This window comes from Lissotriton helveticus, chromosome 3_1 (genome assembly GCF_964261635.1).
Source record: "Lissotriton helveticus chromosome 3_1, aLisHel1.1, whole genome shotgun sequence".
Taxonomy (NCBI): domain Eukaryota; kingdom Metazoa; phylum Chordata; class Amphibia; order Caudata; family Salamandridae; genus Lissotriton; species Lissotriton helveticus.
In genome coordinates, this window is record NC_136061.1 from 553288679 (window position 1) to 553305847 (window position 17169).

A 17169-nucleotide genomic window follows, 5' to 3' on the forward strand; every position below is an offset into this window, starting at 1 on the left:
CCACGATGTCCTCTTCAATCAGGCACCAGGAATAGCAGCAATAGCAGCAGGGAAATCCTAAACACGCAATGAGCGGCTCCCGCGGAGCGGGGGCCGTGATAGGTATTTCAAAGGTCCGGGCGGGGGGCGGGAACACCGAGGGAAGAGGCAGCAGCTGTGTGTGAGAGAGCCTGCTGGACATCGCAGTCCCTCGGTGTTTGTAGTTCTTCAGTTACTCCCCCTTGTAAAGGGCTCGTGAGGCGGCAAGCGTCAGCAGTCTCAAGGTGATCCCACGATGTCCTCTTCAATCAGGCACCAGGAATAGCAGCAATAGCAGCAGGGAAATCCTAAACACGCAATGAGCGGCACCCGCGGAGCGGGGGCCGCGATAGGTATTTCAAAGGTCCGGGCAGGGGTGGGAACCCCGAGGGAAGAGTCAGCAGCTGTGTGTGAGAGAGCCTGCTGGACCTCGCAGTCCCTCGGTGTTTGTAGTTCTTCAGTTACTCCCCCTTGTAAAGCGCTCGTGAGGCGGCAAGCGTCAGCAGTCTCAAGGTGATCCCACGATATCCTCTTCAATCAGGCACCAGGAATAGCAGCAATAGCAGCAGGGAAATCCTGAACACGCAATGAGCGGCACCCGCGGAGCGGGGGCCGCGATAGGTATTTCAAAGGTCCGGGCGGGGGGCAGGAACACCGAGGGAAGAGGCAGCAGCTGTGTGTGAGAGAGCCTGCTGGACCTCGCTGTCCCTCGGTGTTTGTAGTTCTTCAGTTACTCCCCCTTGTAAAGCGCTCGTGAGGCGGCAAGCATCAGCAGTCTCAAGGTGATCCCACGATGTCCTCTTCAATCAGGCACCAGGAATAGCAGCAATAGCAGCAGGGAAATCCTAAACACGCAATGAGCGGCTCCCGCGGAGCCGGGGCCGCGATAGGTATTTCAAAGGTCCGGGCGGGGGGCGGGAACACCGAGGGAAGAGGCAGCAGCTGTGTGTGAGAGAGCCTGCTGGACCTCGCAGTCCCTCGGTGTTTGTAGTTCTTCAGTTACTCCCCCTTGTAAAGCGCTTGTGAGGCGGCAAGCGTCAGCAGTCTCAAGGTGATCCCACGATGTCCTCTTCAATCAGGCACCAGGAACAGCAGCAATAGCAGCAGGGAAATCCTAAACACGCAATGAGCGGCCCCCTCGGAGCGGGAGCCGCGATACGTATTTCAAAGGTCCGGGCAGGGGCGGGAACACCGAGGGAAGAGTCAGCAGCTGTGTGTGAGAGAGCCTGCTGGACCTCGCAGTCCCTCGGTGTTTGTAGTTCTTCAGTTACTCCCCCTTGTAAAGCACTCGTGAGGCGGCAGGCATCAGCAGTCTCAAGGTGATCCCACAATGTCCTCTTCAATCAGGCACCAGGAATAGCAGCAATAGCAGCAGGGAAATCCTAAACACGCAATGAGCGGCTCCCGCGGAGCGGGGGCCGCGATAGGTATTTCAAAGGTCCGGGCGGGGGGCGGGAACACCGAGGGAAGAGGCAGCAGCTGTGTGTGAGAGAGCCTGCTGGACCTCGCAGTCCCTCGGTGTTTGTAGTTCTTCAGTTACTCCCCCTTGTAAAGGGCTCGTGAGGCGGCAAGCGTCAGCAGTCTCAAGGTGATCCCACGATGTCCTCTTCAATCAGGCACCAGGAATAGCAGCAATAGCAGCAGGGAAATCCTAAACACGCAATGAGCGGCTCCCGCGGAGCGGGGGCCGCGATAGGTATTTCAAAGGTCCGGGCGGGGGGCAGGAACACCGAGGGAAGAGGCAGCAGCTGTGTGTGAGAGAGCCTGCTGGACCTCGCTGTCCCTCGGTGTTTGTAGTTCTTCAGTTACTCCCCCTTGTAAAGCGCTCGTGAGGCGGCAAGCATCAGCAGTCTCAAGGTGATCCCACGATGTCCTCTTCAATCAGGCACCAGGAATAGCAGCAATAGCAGCAGGGAAATCCTAAACACGCAATGAGCGGCTCCCGCGGAGCCGGGGCCGCGATAGGTATTTCAAAGGTCCGGGCGGGGGGCGGGAACACCGAGGGAAGAGGCAGCAGCTGTGTGTGAGAGAGCCTGCTGGACCTCGCAGTCCCTCGGTGTTTGTAGTTCTTCAGTTACTCCCCCTTGTAAAGCGCTCGTGAGGCGGCAAGCGTCAGCAGTCTCAAGGTGATCCCACGATGTCCTCTTTAATCAGGCACCAGGAATAGCAGCAATAGCAGCAGGGAAATCCTCAACACGCAATGAGCGGCACCCGTGGAGCGGGGGCCACGATAGGTATTTCAAAGGTCCGGGCGGGGGCGGGAACACCGAGGGATGAGGCAGCAGCTGTGTGTGAGAGAGCCTGCTGGACCTCGCAGTCCCTCGGTGTTTGTAGTTCTTCAGTTACTCCCCCTTGTAAAGCGCTCGTAAGGCGACAAGCGTCAGCAGTCTCAAGGTGATCCCACGATGTCCTCTTTAATCAGGCACCAGGAATAGCAGCAATAGCAGCAGGGAAATCCTCAACATGCAATGAGCTGCACCCGCGGAGCGGGGGCCGCGATAGGTATTTCAAAGGTCCGGGCAGGGAGCAGGAACACCGAGGGAAGAGGCAGCAGCTGTGTGTGAGAGAGCCTGCTGGACCTCGCTGTCCCTCGGTGTTTGTAGTTCCTTCAGTTACTCCCCCTTGTAAAGCGCTCGTGAGGCGGCAAGCATCAGCAGTCTCAAGGTGATCCCACGATGTCCTCTTCAATCAGGCACCAGGAATAGCAGCAATAGCAGCAGGGAAATCCTAAACACGCAATGAGCGGCTCCCGCGGAGCGGGGGCCGCGATAGGTATTTCAAACGTCCGGGCGGGGGGCGGGAACACCGAGGGAAGAGGCAGCAGCTGTGTGTGAGAGAGCCTGCTAGACCTCGCAGTCCCTCGGTGTTTGTAGTTCTTCAGTTACTCCCCCTTGTAAAGCGCTTGTGAGGCGGCAAGCGTCAGCAGTCTCAAGGTGATCCCACGATGTCCTCTTCAATCAGGCACCAGGAACAGCAGCAATAGCAGCAGGGAAATCCTAAACACGCAATGAGCGGCCCCCTCGGAGCGGGAGCCGCGATAGGTATTTCAAAGGTCCGGGCAGGGGCGGGAACACCGAGGGAAGAGTCAGCAGCTGTGTGTGAGAGAGCCTGCTGGACCTCGCAGTCCCTCGGTGTTTGTAGTTCTTCAGTTACTCCCCCTTGTAAAGCGCTCGTGAGGCGGCAAGCATCAGCAGTCTCAAGGCGATCCCACGATGTCCTCTTCAATCAGGCACCAGGAATAGCAGCAATAGCAGCAGGGAAATCCTAAACACGCAATGAGCGGCTCCCGCGGAGCGGGGGCCGCGATAGGTATTTCAAAGGTCCGGGCGGGGGGCAGGAACACCGAGGGAAGAGGCAGCAGCTGTGTGTGAGAGAGCCTGCTGGACCTCGCTGTCCCTCGGTGTTTGTAGTTCTTCAGTTACTCCCCCTTGTAAAGCGCTCGTGAGGCGGCAAGCATCAGCAGTCTCAAGGTGATCCCACGATGTCCTCTTCAATCAGGCACCAGGAATAGCAGCAATAGCAGCAGGGAAATCCTAAACACGCAATGAGCGGCACCCGCGGAGCGGGGGCCGCGATAGGTATTTCAAAGGTCCGGGCAGGGGTGGGAACACCGAGGGAAGAGTCAGCAGCTGTGTGTGAGAGAGCCTGCTGGACCTCGCAGTCCCTCGGTGTTTGTAGTTCTTCAGTTACTCCCCCTTGTAAAGCGCTTGTGAGGCGGCAAGCGTCAGCAGTCTCAAGGTGATCCCACGATGTCCTCTTCAATCAGGCACCAGGAATAGCAGCAATAGCAGCAGGGAAATCCTGAACACGCAATGAGCGGCACCCGCGGAGCGGGGGCCGCGATAGGTATTTCAAAGGTCCGGGCGGGGGGCAGGAACACCGAGGGAAGAGGCAGCAGCTGTGTGTGAGAGAGCCTGCTGGACCTCGCTGTCCCTCGGTGTTTGTAGTTCTTCAGTTACTCCCCCTTGTAAAGCGCTCGTGAGGCGGCAAGCATCAGCAGTCTCAAGGTGATCCCACGATGTCCTCTTCAATCAGGCACCAGGAATAGCAGCAATAGCAGCAGGGAAATCCTAAACACGCAATGAGCGGCTCCCGCGGAGCCGGGGCCGCGATAGGTATTTCAAAGGTCCGGGCGGGGGGCGGGAACACCGAGGGAAGAGGCAGCAGCTGTGTGTGAGAGAGCCTGCTGGACCTCGCAGTCCCTCGGTGTTTGTAGTTCTTCAGTTACTCCCCCTTGTAAAGCGCTCGTGAGGCGGCAAGCGTCAGCAGTCTCAAGGTGATCCCACGATGTCCTCTTTAATCAGGCACCAGGAATAGCAGCAATAGCAGCAGGGAAATCCTCAACACGCAATGAGCGGCACCCGCGGAGCGGGGGCCGCGATAGGTATTTCAAAGGTCCGGGCGGGGGCGGGAACACCGAGGGATGAGGCAGCAGCTGTGTGTGAGAGAGCCTGCTGGACCTCGCAGTCCCTCGGTGTTTGTAGTTCTTCAGTTACTCCCCCTTGTAAAGCGCTTGTGAGGCGACAAGCGTCAGCAGTCTCAAGGTGATCCCACGATGTCCTCTTTAATCAGGCACCAGGAATAGCAGCAATAGCAGCAGGGAAATCCTCAACATGCAATGAGCTGCACCCGCGGAGCGGGGGCCGCGATAGGTATTTCAAAGGTCCGGGCAGGGAGCAGGAACACCGAGGGAAGAGGCAGCAGCTGTGTGTGAGAGAGCCTGCTGGACCTCGCTGTCCCTCGGTGTTTGTAGTTCCTTCAGTTACTCCCCCTTGTAAAGCGCTCGTGAGGCGGCAAGCATCAGCAGTCTCAAGGTGATCCCACGATGTCCTCTTCAATCAGGCACCAGGAATAGCAGCAATAGCAGCAGGGAAATCCTAAACACGCAATGAGCGGCTCCCGCGGAGCGGGGGCCGCGATAGGTATTTCAAACGTCCGGGCGGGGGGCGGGAACACCGAGGGAAGAGGCAGCAGCTGTGTGTGAGAGAGCCTGCTAGACCTCGCAGTCCCTCGGTGTTTGTAGTTCTTCAGTTACTCCCCCTTGTAAAGCGCTTGTGAGGCGGCAAGCGTCAGCAGTCTCAAGGTGATCCCACGATGTCCTCTTCAATCAGGCACCAGGAACAGCAGCAATAGCAGCAGGGAAATCCTAAACACGCAATGAGCGCCCCCCTCGGAGCGGGAGCCGCGATAGGTATTTCAAAGGTCCGGGCAGGGGCGGGAACACCGAGGGAAGAGTCAGCAGCTGTGTGTGAGAGAGCCTGCTGGACCTCGCTGTCCCTCGGTGTTTTTAGTTCCTTCAGTTACTCCCCCTTGTAAAGCGCTCGTGAGGCGGCAAGCATCAGCAGTCTCAAGGTGATCCCACGATGTCCTCTTCAATCAGGCACCAGGAATAGCAGCAATAGCAGCAGGGAAATCCTAAACACGCAATGAGCGGCTCCCGCGGAGCGGGGGCCGCGATAGGTATTTCAAACGTCCGGGCGGGGGGCGGGAACACCGAGGGAAGAGGCAGCAGCTGTGTGTGAGAGAGCCTGCTAGACCTCGCAGTCCCTCGGTGTTTGTAGTTCTTCAGTTACTCCCCCTTGTAAAGCGCTTGTGAGGCGGCAAGCGTCAGCAGTCTCAAGGTGATCCCACGATGTCCTCTTCAATCAGGCACCAGGAACAGCAGCAATAGCAGCAGGGAAATCCTAAACACGCAATGAGCGGCCCCCTCGGAGCGGGAGCCGCGATAGGTATTTCAAAGGTCCGGGCAGGGGCGGGAACACCGAGGGAAGAGTCAGCAGCTGTGTGTGAGAGAGCCTGCTGGACCTCGCAGTCCCTCGGTGTTTGTAGTTCTTCAGTTACTCCCCCTTGTAAAGCGCTCGTGAGGCGGCAAGCATCAGCAGTCTCAAGGCGATCCCACGATGTCCTCTTCAATCAGGCACCAGGAATAGCAGCAATAGCAGCAGGGAAATCCTAAACACGCAATGAGCGGCTCCCGCGGAGCGGGGGCCGCGATAGGTATTTCAAAGGTCCGGGCGGGGGGCAGGAACACCGAGGGAAGAGGCAGCAGCTGTGTGTGAGAGAGCCTGCTGGACCTCGCTGTCCCTCGGTGTTTGTAGTTCTTCAGTTACTCCCCCTTGTAAAGCGCTCGTGAGGCGGCAAGCATCAGCAGTCTCAAGGTGATCCCACGATGTCCTCTTCAATCAGGCACCAGGAATAGCAGCAATAGCAGCAGGGAAATCCTAAACACGCAATGAGCGGCTCCCGCGGAGCGGGGGCCGCGATAGGTATTTCAAAGGTCCGGGCAGGGGTGGGAACACCGAGGGAAGAGTCAGCAGCTGTGTGTGAGAGAGCCTGCTGGACCTCGCAGTCCCTCGGTGTTTGTAGTTCTTCAGTTACTCCCCCTTGTAAAGCGCTCGTGAGGCGGCAAGCGTCAGCAGTCTCAAGGTGATCCCACGATGTCCTCTTCAATCAGGCACCAGGAATAGCAGCAATAGCAGCAGGGAAATCCTGAACACGCAATGAGCGGCACCCGCGGAGCGGGGGCCGCGATAGGTATTTCAAAGGTCCGGGCGGGGGGCAGGAACACCGAGGGAAGAGGCAGCAGCTGTGTGTGAGAGAGCCTGCTGGACCTCGCTGCCCCTCGGTGTTTGTAGTTCTTCAGTTACTCCCCCTTGTAAAGCGCTCGTGAGGCGGCAAGCATCAGCAGTCTCAAGGTGATCCCACGATGTCCTCTTCAATCAGGCACCAGGAATAGCAGCAATAGCAGCAGGGAAATCCTAAACACGCAATGAGCGGCTCCCGCGGAGCCGGGGCCGCGATAGGTATTTCAAAGGTCCGGGCGGGGGGCGGGAACACCGAGGGAAGAGGCAGCAGCTGTGTGTGAGAGAGCCTGCTGGACCTCGCAGTCCCTCGGTGTTTGTAGTTCTTCAGTTACTCCCCCTTGTAAAGCGCTCGTGAGGCGGCAAGCGTCAGCAGTCTCAAGGTGATCCCACGATGTCCTCTTTAATCAGGCACCAGGAATAGCAGCAATAGCAGCAGGGAAATCCTCAACACGCAATGAGCGGCACCCGCGGAGCGGGGGCCGCGATAGGTATTTCAAAGGTCCGGGCGGGGGCGGGAACACCGAGGGATGAGGCAGCAGCTGTGTGTGAGAGAGCCTGCTGGACCTCGCAGTCCCTCGGTGTTTGTAGTTCTTCAGTTACTCCCCCTTGTAAAGCGCTCGTGAGGCGACAAGCGTCAGCAGTCTCAAGGTGATCCCACGATGTCCTCTTTAATCAGGCACCAGGAATAGCAGCAATAGCAGCAGGGAAATCATCAACATGCAATGAGCTGCACCCGCGGAGCGGGGGCCGCGATAGGTATTTCAAAGGTCCGGGCAGGGAGCAGGAACACCGAGGGAAGAGGCAGCAGCTGTGTGTGAGAGAGCCTGCTGGACCTCGCTGTCCCTCGGTGTTTGTAGTTCCTTCAGTTACTCCCCCTTGTAAAGCGCTCGTGAGGCGGCAAGCATCAGCAGTCTCAAGGTGATCCCACGATGTCCTCTTCAATCAGGCACCAGGAATAGCAGCAATAGCAGCAGGGAAATCCTAAACACGCAATGAGCGGCTCCCGCGGAGCGGGGGCCGCGATAGGTATTTCAAACGTCCGGGCGGGGGGCGGGAACACCGAGGGAAGAGGCAGCAGCTGTGTGTGAGAGAGCCTGCTAGACCTCGCAGTCCCTCGGTGTTTGTAGTTCTTCAGTTACTCCCCCTTGTAAAGCGCTTGTGAGGCGGCAAGCGTCAGCAGTCTCAAGGTGATCCCACGATGTCCTCTTCAATCAGGCACCAGGAACAGCAGCAATAGCAGCAGGGAAATCCTAAACACGCAATGAGCGCCCCCCTCGGAGCGGGAGCCGCGATAGGTATTTCAAAGGTCCGGGCAGGGGCGGGAACACCGAGGGAAGAGTCAGCAGCTGTGTGTGAGAGAGCCTGCTGGACCTCGCAGTCCCTCGGTGTTTGTAGTTCTTCAGTTACTCCCCCTTGTAAAGCGCTCGTGAGGCGGCAAGCATCAGCAGTCTCAAGGTGATCCCACGATGTCCTCTTCAATCAGGCACCAGGAATAGCAGCAATAGCAGCAGGGAAATCCTAAACACGCAATGAGCGGCTCCCGCGGAGCGGGGGCCGCGATAGGTATTTCAAAGGTCCGGGCGGGGGGCAGGAACACCGAGGGAAGAGGCAGCAGCTGTGTGTGAGAGAGCCTGCTGGACCTCGCTGTCCCTCGGTGTTTGTAGTTCTTCAGTTACTCCCCCTTGTAAAGCGCTCGTGAGGCGGCAAGCATCAGCAGTCTCAAGGCGATCCCACGATGTCCTCTTCAATCAGGCACCAGGAATAGCAGCAATAGCAGCAGGGAAATCCTAAACACGCAATGAGCGGCACCCGCGGAGCGGGGGCCGCGATAGGTATTTCAAAGGTCCGGGCGGGGGGCAGGAACACCGAGGGAAGAGGCAGCAGCTGTGTGTGGGAGAGCCTGCTGGACCTCGCTGTCCCTCGGTGTTTGTAGTTCTTCAGTTACTCCCCCTTGTAAAGCACTCGTGAGGCGGCAAGCATCAGCAGTCTCAAGGTGATCCCACGATGTCCTCTTCAATCAGGCACCAGGAATAGCAGCAATAGCAGCAGGGAAATCCTAAACACGCAATGAGCGGCTCCCGCGGAGCGGGGGCCGCGATAGGTATTTCAAAGGTCCGGGCGGGGGGCGGGAACACCGAGGGAAGAGGCAGCAGCTGTGTGTGAGAGAGCCTGCTGGACCTCGCAGTCCCTCGGTGTTTGTAGTTCTTCAGTTACTCCCCCTTGTAAAGGGCTCGTGAGGCGGCAAGCGTCAGCAGTCTCAAGGTGATCCCACGATGTCCTCTTCAATCAGGCACCAGGAATAGCAGCAATAGCAGCAGGGAAATCCTAAACACGCAATGAGCGGCACCCGTGGAGCGGGGGCCGCGATAGGTATTTCAAAGGTCCGGGCAGGGGTGGGAACACCGAGGGAAGAGTCAGCAGCTGTGTGTGAGAGAGCCTGCTGGACCTCGCAGTCCCTCGGTGTTTGTAGTTCTTCAGTTACTCCCCCTTGTAAAGCGCTCGTGAGGCGGCAAGCGTCAGCAGTCTCAAGGTGATCCCACGATGTCCTCTTCAATCAGGCACCAGGAATAGCAGCAATAGCAGCAGGGAAATCCTGAACACGCAATGAGCGGCACCCGCGGAGCGGGGGCCGCGATAGGTATTTCAAAGGTCCGGGCGGGGGGCAGGAACACCGAGGGAAGAGGCAGCAGCTGTGTGTGAGAGAGCCTGCTGGACCTCGCTGTCCCTCGGTGTTTGTAGTTCCTTCAGTTACTCCCCCTTGTAAAGCGCTCGTGAGGCGGCAAGCATCAGCAGTCTCAAGGTGATCCCACGATGTCCTCTTCAATCAGGCACCAGGAATAGCAGCAATAGCAGCAGGGAAATCCTAAACACGCAATGAGCGGCTCCCGCGGAGCGGGGGCCGCGATAGGTATTTCAAACGTCCGGGCGGGGGGCGGGAACACCGAGGGAAGAGGCAGCAGCTGTGTGTGAGAGAGCCTGCTAGACCTCGCAGTCCCTCGGTGTTTGTAGTTCTTCAGTTACTCCCCCTTGTAAAGGGCTCGTGAGGCGGCAAGCGTCAGCAGTCTCAAGGTGATCCCACGATGTCCTCTTTAATCAGGCACCAGGAATAGCAGCAATAGCAGCAGGGAAATCCTCAACATGCAATGAGCGGCTCCCGCGGAGCCGGGGCCGCGATAGGTATTTCAAAGGTCCGGGCAGGGAGCAGGAACACCGAGGGAAGAGGCAGCAGCTGTGTGTGAGAGAGCCTGCTGGACCTCGCAGTCCCTCGGTGTTTGTAGTTCTTCAGTTACTCCCCCTTGTAAAGGGCTCGTGAGGCGGCAAGCGTCAGCAGTCTCAAGGTGATCCCACGATGTCCTCTTTAATCAGGCACCAGGAATAGCAGCAATAGCAGCAGGGAAATCCTCAACACGCAATGAGCGGCACCCTCAGCATTTAAAAGATATGATGATTATGACTGTGCATTTAATTAAACAAGTGATATCCGCGTTGGAAACCTAATTGGGTTCCAACTTTTAACACATAACAGCGCTCCTAATAGAAACTGGTCCGAAATCAGGTAATTCTCTCAATTTTTGCCTGGTTCATTGTTTATACATTATCAAGCAGGAAGCACAACAGGGTTGTGATCGCTCTCAAGGCAAGGTCTTATCTTTAAATCTACAACTTCCCAGCAGCATGCACGTGTACAGATGTGATGAATTTGACAGGTTATTGATTCTTGAATGAAAGTGTCAGGCTTCAGAGAATCCAATGCAGTGTAACCATTAATACGCCCGAGTTTAAAAGCCACCGGACTCTTACTGCCTACTGGACTGGCTATTTCATAGCTGGGACCCCTTAACCCCAGCCATTCTCTGCATTAAGGTGGAGGTAAGGCTTTCCACAGCACACAGTGATATTGACCTCTTCTGTTATTAGTTGTGGGATAAGACCATCAAACTGATGTTTCTTATGAAAGTTCAGCATGTTAATGACCGCACCCCTCACACCCGTGCACAATGTCCTTCCCCTTAACCGGAGACGTATGCACATTGACATAAACAGTTGGGTTGGTAATAGCAATTTTTACACTGACTATGTTCTCTTTTGCAGTTATTACTATTTGTGTGGTGAGTGGCGGCTCCTCGGCTATGGCGCAGGAGCGTCACCTAACTGCTTAAAAGTAGAAATAAAATGATAACATATTGTTATCATCATTTTATTTTTCCTATTGGAGTCAGTGGCGGGGTGGGGCTGGCCAGAGCAGGGGGAGGACTGGGAACAAACACACAGAGAAATTGTTTATATACTCCATGCAATGTATCAGTCCTTAGTAGCTTCCAAGGTTTTCAGATTGCTTATGTGTGACATTTCCATAATTTCTTGCGAGTAAAGTTATGGTCAAAGGCCTGGTCCGGTGAACACTGGTCATAGGCAGTGACTTATGGCCACGCCTACACCCAAAGGTCATTTTGGGAAGTGCATGGTCCAGGCAAAAAAATATTACAATAGTGTTGGCGAAATAGGAGCACTAAAGAAGTCTGAGATAGGCATACAAAACCTACCAAAATGCCTCTTTATAGATGAATAAAAACGTCATGTTCAAGTGTAAGAACATTTGAAGTGAACACGTAAACATCTCATATTTGGTAGAGTAATGTTAATACCATGAAAAGAGAGAGCAATATGCACTAATACCCCGAATGACGTCAAAAATATGAGACAAAGTCGAGAAACACAAAGACCCAGATTAATCATCTTTAATTCAGGACTAACTGACCTCTAAGCACCAATTGCTTCAAGAAGAAAAGCTGAAACATGCGGTTCAAACAGCTTCGAGTGGTTCAGTTTCTGACGCACGTTTCAATTTAGAAATAGCCTCTAATTGCACCACTTGACAGTGCTTTCACCCTCCATCCTCTTTGTCCTCCCACGTCCATAATAACTGCGCAACTTTTAGTTTTTACTTTTAGTATCTTTATTTCATTGCATGAAAAGGAGTACTGATTATAAAGTAAAAATGTGTACAATGTACAGCCGGGAATATTTCCATGTAGGTCGCCAGGTAGGTCACCCCCCTAGCCACCGCGTGGTCCTCCCCGTGCTGTGCTGCTGCGCTCTGACCGCCCATTCTGCGTGCTTGTACCTGTAACTTGTGCTGCTGTAATTCTTTTGTTTTTCCCCTTTTGCCTTTGGTAACTTGGGCTTGTTAATTCTTCGTGTTACCCCTCGTTCTCCTTTTGCCTTTTGTAACTTGTGCTTGTTAATTCTTCGTGTTACCCCTCGTTCCCCTTTTGCCTTCTGTGCCCGCCCGCTTCCCGCCTCGCCCTCTGCTTCCCGCCGCTGCTCCCTGCGGCCCCGCCTCCCCTGCCGTTCCCATTCGCCACCCCGCTCACGCCTCCCAGCTGCTCCTCCCTCCCTCAGCCCCTCCGACCCTTGACCCTGTCACCAGGTAGGTCGCCCCCCTAGCCACCGCGTGGTCCTCCCCGTGCTGTGCTGCTGCGCTCTGACCGCCCATTATGCGTGCTTGTACCTGTAACTTGTGCTGCTGTAATTCTTTCGTTTTTCCCCTTTTGCCTTTTGTAACTTGTGCTTGTTAATTCTTCATGTTACCCCTCGTTCCCCTTTTGCCTTTTGTAACTTGTGCTTGTTAATTCTTCGTGTTACCCCTCGTTCCCCTTTTGCCTTTTGTAACTTGTGCTTGTTAATTTTTCGTGTTACCCCTCGTTCCCCTTTTGCCTTTTGTAACTTGTGCTTGTTAAATCTTCATTTTACCCCTCGTTCCCCTTTTGCCTTCTGTGCCCTCCCGCTTCCCGCCTCGCCCTCTGCTTCCCGCCGCTGTTCACTGCGGCCGGCCCCCCCGCCGTTCCCATTCGCCACCCCGCTCCCGCCTCCCAGCTGCTCCTCCCTCCCTCAGCCCCTCATATGGAGGCCGCACGGCAGACGCGCGCAGCGGGCGCGCCGATTGTGCGCCGAAGGTGCGCCAAAGGCAAACCCGTCTGCGCCCGTCCGCGCCTGGACCGCGCCCACGCCAGGACCTCTGGCCCTCGACGATGCCAGCCCACCCGACGGACTTACAACGCCGCCACCCTCCACACACACAACGCCGACCGGAGCCCCGCCTGCTACCGAGCCACCCCGAAACGTACCCACGGACCCTTCACCTGCCAAGACTTCCTTCAAGTCGATAGGGCCCTCCTTCTAATGGACCATGATTTACCCAGAAATGTTGCTGTTGCACAAGCAAAGAATGGTCTCGCGACTGACTTCAGAATACGTAGTGCTTCTTTATGAACATGTGTCCCTAAGTATCTACATACAGGGGTAAGCCAGTTCCTTCTGGGTCTTGTGTAGGCGGGGCAATCAAAAAATACATGGCCTATTGGCAAGGGCAAGAAGGACAGCCCTTGGGCTGTGATATATTTGTCCTCCAGGTATTAGTGAAGGCATTTATAAGAAGGCAACTGTGTCTAAATTGAATGTATAATTTCCTATCTTCTGACACTTTTATTAAATCAAGGAAGCTTTCTAGTCGTCTGCTAGATTTAATATCAAAGAACAGGTCAGTTAAGCAGCCATGTCGTGTATTCATAAAGTTCTTCTGTTCTACCCAAGCCCAAAACTGTGATTTTAGTGTGTCCCTAGAGTATGTGGGAGGGTGACCTTCTAGCTCCTTGGGCACACCTATGTCCGCCCGGATGGTATTTATGCAGTTGATCCACCCAATTTTATGGTTTTTGTCCAGGGCAGAAACTTCATTAAAAGCAGCTGCGTAGGACATCAGTTCTGGAGTTGTAACTAATCTGTGCCAAAAAAGCAAAGGGCGTAATCTCACCAAATCATTGATAGAATTGACACCCATATCGAGTTTCAGGGGAAGGAGGGGGGTGCTCTGTGGGCTGATAACAGACTTCTAAGAAACTTATTTTCTATTATCGAAAGGATGTTAACGTTTATAGAGCCCACAGTTCGGCTCCATAGAGTACACTGCTTACTACCTTACAGCTATACAGCTTCAGCGCAGGGGCTACAGGCCTAGTGTGCGAGAGACAGTGTTCCCGTCGCAAGGCCCCAGTTAGCTGGGAAAATTTCAGGGATGCCCTCTCTAGATGTTTCTTCCATACCATACCCTCAGATAACTTGATTCCCAGATTATCAAAGGAGCTCACTCGTTCGAGCGGGACATTATCAAGAACCAAGTTACCTTTAAAGGATTTGTGAGGATTTAGCATCATCAACTTAGTTTTAGTTGTGTTGATGACCAAACCCCTCTCGTCACAAAAGTTCTTAAAGCAATTTAAAAGCTTCAGTAAGCCCATGGGGGTTTTAGACACTAAGAGAGTGTCATCTGCAAACAACAAAGTAGCTATTTTATGATTAGCCAGCAATGGGGCATCGGCCGGTGTAGAGCACAAGAGGTCAGCCACCTGATTTACACATAGGGAGAAGAGGTTAAAGCAGTGGGCTTAGCTTTTTGTTAGTTAAGGTACTTGTTAATATCTGCAAGATTTGGTGAGTGTTTTTTGTGCTAAGTTGTGTAGACTAAATAGTCTGTGAAAGGACAGAGTGTCTCAGTGGGTGAACCTGGGTGCTGGGGTTGGTGAATATAAGTCATGGATATGATATGAGGGGCAATGCATAATGTAAATGGGTGTAGATTTGGGAAGCTGGGGAGAAGAGCAACACCATGCAAAGATAGAAAACAAATGCCCATTCAGGCTACACGCAAACATAGACACACCACATATAGGCCTGTGCGCAATACATTATAGCATAGTAAACACAGGCAAAAGCATGAATGTGCATACACACACACTTTTAATAAGTTGCACAAATTTGCACGGATTTTCCCAAATTCATTTTGTATCATTTTAAGACATTGCCTTCTGAGGATTTGAGTCCAGGTCCCCACGGTGCGACCAAGTCTCTACACCGTGTGTTAACACACTATCGCTCACAAGGACAGTAACACAAGCATCCCCCGGATCCCCGTGCACACAGTAAGAGGATTCCAGGCCAAGAATGTTCTGTGTGAAGTTCCCCAAAAACAGAACCATCAGGAAATTGTTTGAAACAGAGCTTGGAAAGAGAACGCAGTACAGGCTATGGTGTTGTGCACTTCATAACTGGCAGTACATGCATGAGAACTCTGTGACATAATAATGCCACAAACAGATCAGATGCTATGAAAAAAGAACTGGTCTATGGCACATACCAGCTGTAACACCCTATAAAAAGAAGGAAGCTTCTATAACCTGAATGATTCCACAGTCTGGCAATCAAGTGTCACAAATCCCTTTGCTTTTGCTTACCAGAAACCCTAGGGTGACAGTGCTATGCCATACAAATGCTATTGATTGACTGATTGAAAAGACCTCAATTCTTACCCCATGTACTACACCAAAAAACACCTGCTACGTAATCTTCCCTCACTTTCGGTTGGATGTAGGGCAAAAGCTTTTCAACTACGGCAAGGCTGGCACACTTGCACCCACTGGAAGTGGTTGAGCTACTGGTGATAACACACCAATATTTATGGGCAACCTCATTATTCACTGGCTTCTGCACGTACTTTCATTAGGTTCTCCCAATATATGTGTCTAGTCCCAATAATTCATTCATTCTTTGTTATGTGTAAGCATCCGGGCACTAAACTAAACATAGACCCATCCATGCATGTAAGAACTTTATAGCTTATACGGCTAGGTCTTTGAGGCTTTCTTAAAGTAGAACGAAGATAATCTGGCACATTGTTCCATAGGCAAGCCGCCTGTATAGAAAATGATCTACCACAAAAGCGAGCTTTTTGAAATTTAGGAACTTTGAGCAAATTGGCATGCACAGAGTGTAATGATCTAGTTAGAAGATAGCATTGCAGCTTATGTCAAATTGGAAGGGGACCAAACTTTGCGAGCTATGCACAGTGCTTTAAACTTAATATGTTTGGCCACAGGAGGCCAATAAAGAGAATTCAGAGCTGTTGACAAAGAGAAAAATAATAGCCGGGATAGAGTCAGCTTTGTAGCCGCTGCTTGTATTCTAAGGACATGTTGTACCTAGGCCCACCTAAAAATATGGCGTTGCCATAGTCAAGCCTGCTTAAGATAATACCTTGCGGAGATGCATTGGCAGCTGAGGTAGAATTTTAGGGTGTTCCCTCATTAGCACAAAACAAGTGGAGGATAATTTATTAACATGAGTGGAAAGAGACAGATCATTCTCCTTAGAAACTACCAGATTTCGAACCACTAACACTGTAATCAGATCTGAGCTATCCTTTTGTGGCCAAACCTTTGCTGTCAAAGGTTTCAAAAGAGACCTTGTACGACAATTCATTACCTCAGTCTCCTTTCCATTAAACTTCAGTGAGTTCGCTCTAAGCCACTGCAAGACATCTCGCATGCAATCATAGAATGCTGCCAGGAAACAGCCTTTACAATGAGGTTTTTACCTCGTTGTGCCTTTACCACGCATTTGTTTAGCAAGCATATTTTTACCACATGCATGCCTTTACAAAGCATGCCTTTACCATGCATTTAAGGTGAGTTGGGAGTCTGGGGGGTCTGCCCCCACAAATACATTGTTTTTATACATAAAAACAATGCATAGTAATTGCATGCATTGTAAAAGCATGTTCATGATAATAACATGCTTGGTAAACATTGCGTGGTAAAGGCATACGATGTCTTTACCTGTGTTGTACCATCGTACAACCAAAGCTGCTATTGGAGAATGTGAGGTGCAATCCAATGTGAGGATTAATTAAGCGTCATCAGCATAATTCACATATTTTAGGCCATAAAATCTAATAGGCTTAGCCAGTGGCCTTAAAATGAACTGCCTGTGTTCTTCTTTTCAAGAGAGAAGCCAGCCATTGCAGAACGTTTCCTGTTACTACTCTTTCAGACAGCCTGGTAAGCAGCACATCATGACTGATACCATCAAACACGACAGATAGGTTAAGTAGTACAAAACCTACCCGATGACCCTTATCTGCCACCATACATAGACCATCTAATGCAGCAACCAACGTTCCTTCCGTTCCATGGAGCGGGCGAAACCCAAACTAAGCCCCATCTATTAAGTTGTGTTCTCCCAGGAAGCTAGAGAGTATACTGTTGACATATTTTTCCAGACCTTGACTGGGAAAGGGCATAAGAGACATAGGTCTAAATTTACTGAGTACTGTCGGATCGGCCAGTGGCTTTTTTAATAAAGGGAGCACTAGTGCCTTTTTGCACTCTAAAGGCACAGTGGCTGCCTGAAGGTACTGATTACAGATGTCAGCTAACTATCTGGACACATAGGTTGGACAGCAGTTTCCAGATTCTACGGAGTAGAGGATCCAAAGGAGAGACAGATGAAATTGAGTTTGCATTGTTAGGAAACTCTCTTTCTTATAGATACAAGTCATCTAGGGTTACTGGCACCGGGTCTGCCTTAGAAGAGGACAGGTTCGAATCCCTTGCCAGAACAGAGGTACATGAAGGGTTTGAGTCAGAAGAGAAAGCTGTCGAAATGTCTTCAAACTTATTCTCGAAATAGCTTGCTAGGTCATCGCATAATGATTGAGAGGGAGTAGCTTGAT

General features: G+C 52.6%; 1 protein-coding gene across 1 annotated transcript in view; it reads right to left on the reverse strand.

The window, feature by feature from the left end:
• LOC144822681 (peroxisomal bifunctional enzyme-like) overlaps positions 1–17169 on the reverse strand; it is a 499488-nt gene that overhangs the window by 212490 nt on the left and 269829 nt on the right. The gene's annotated exons all lie outside the window — the stretch shown is intronic.